This window comes from Fulmarus glacialis, unplaced genomic scaffold (genome assembly GCF_000690835.1).
Source record: "Fulmarus glacialis isolate BGI_N327 unplaced genomic scaffold, ASM69083v1 scaffold32191, whole genome shotgun sequence".
Classification (NCBI taxonomy): Eukaryota; Metazoa; Chordata; class Aves; order Procellariiformes; family Procellariidae; genus Fulmarus; species Fulmarus glacialis.
Genome location: NW_009195186.1, coordinates 1,175 through 2,332, shown reverse-complemented (window position 1 = coordinate 2,332; position 1,158 = coordinate 1,175).

Genomic DNA, 1,158 nt, shown 5'->3' with positions numbered 1-1,158 from the left:
CCTCCTCTCTGGCCCACCCGCCATCATCGCGCCCCAGTCCCGAACAGCTCCACCCGGCTTGACTGGGGTCAATGGCGGGGGGACACTTCTTCCCCAAACGGGGCCTGAACCCCAAAGGGCTCAGCCCCACATCCGTGGTCCCAGCGCTGGGCTCTTGCTGCCCCCTGCGGGTGCCCCCTCCCGCGGCTCTGCCGCACTGATGGGGGGGGCCTGGCTTTGTGCTCCCAGCTGCTGGGCTGCAATTACCATTAGGGAAGTGCTGGGAATGCTAATTAACTCCTACATAATGAGCAACTTCGGAGAGCAGAACAGGATCGCTACAGGGGCTGTGGGCTCCAGTGGCTGCCCCACTGCGGGGTGCCAAGGAGTCATTGCCGGCACCCTATCCCAGAACCGCACCCCTGCTTTCCCACCTGTCTGGCCCCCACCAGCTTGCTCTACGCCCCCAGGGGTACGCACCCCCATTCTCAAGCAGCTTTCCCCTGTAGATTTTGTCCTCCACCACGTCGGTCCAGTACAGCGAGCTCTGGTTGAGGTGGAAGTCCAGGGCGATGGTGTTACGCAGCCCGGGGACCAGGACGCTGTAGTCACCCCTGTGCAGGTCAATGCGGCGGATCTCGTGCCGGTTGGAGAATATGATGAATGGCTTGAAGGGGTCTGGGGAAAGCAGGGCAGGGTCAGAAGCGGGGCATGGACAAGGCAGGCAGAAGGTGTCCCTGGCTCCTGGCCCCAGCCCCAGCTACGGGACCACCCACACCCCTGCACTGTAAAGGGCTGCTTGTGCCAGGTGGGGACAGCGAGGTGTCCACTGTCGGCAGGTAGATCCCCCCAGGACCTGGCCTCCCCATCAGCATGGTCCTCAGCTCCGCTGCTGCTGCCTCCAACCCCCATCACAATCCCCATCGCAGGCAGCTGGGGCAATGCTGCCAGCCCCTGCAGCCCACCCGCACACACCCAGGCTGCGGCAGCTCTCGCCGTCGGGCTCCAGCATCCAGCCCTCGTAGCAGGAGCACTTGACGTTGTACTTGTCCTGCTCGCACTTCTGGCTGCACTTGAGGTGCTTGGCACAGTAGCTCTGGATCTGGCAGGTCTTGTTGTCTGAGCCCAGCTCCATCCCCAGGGGACAGGAGCAGACGATGCCCTCGCCGGGGGCCACGG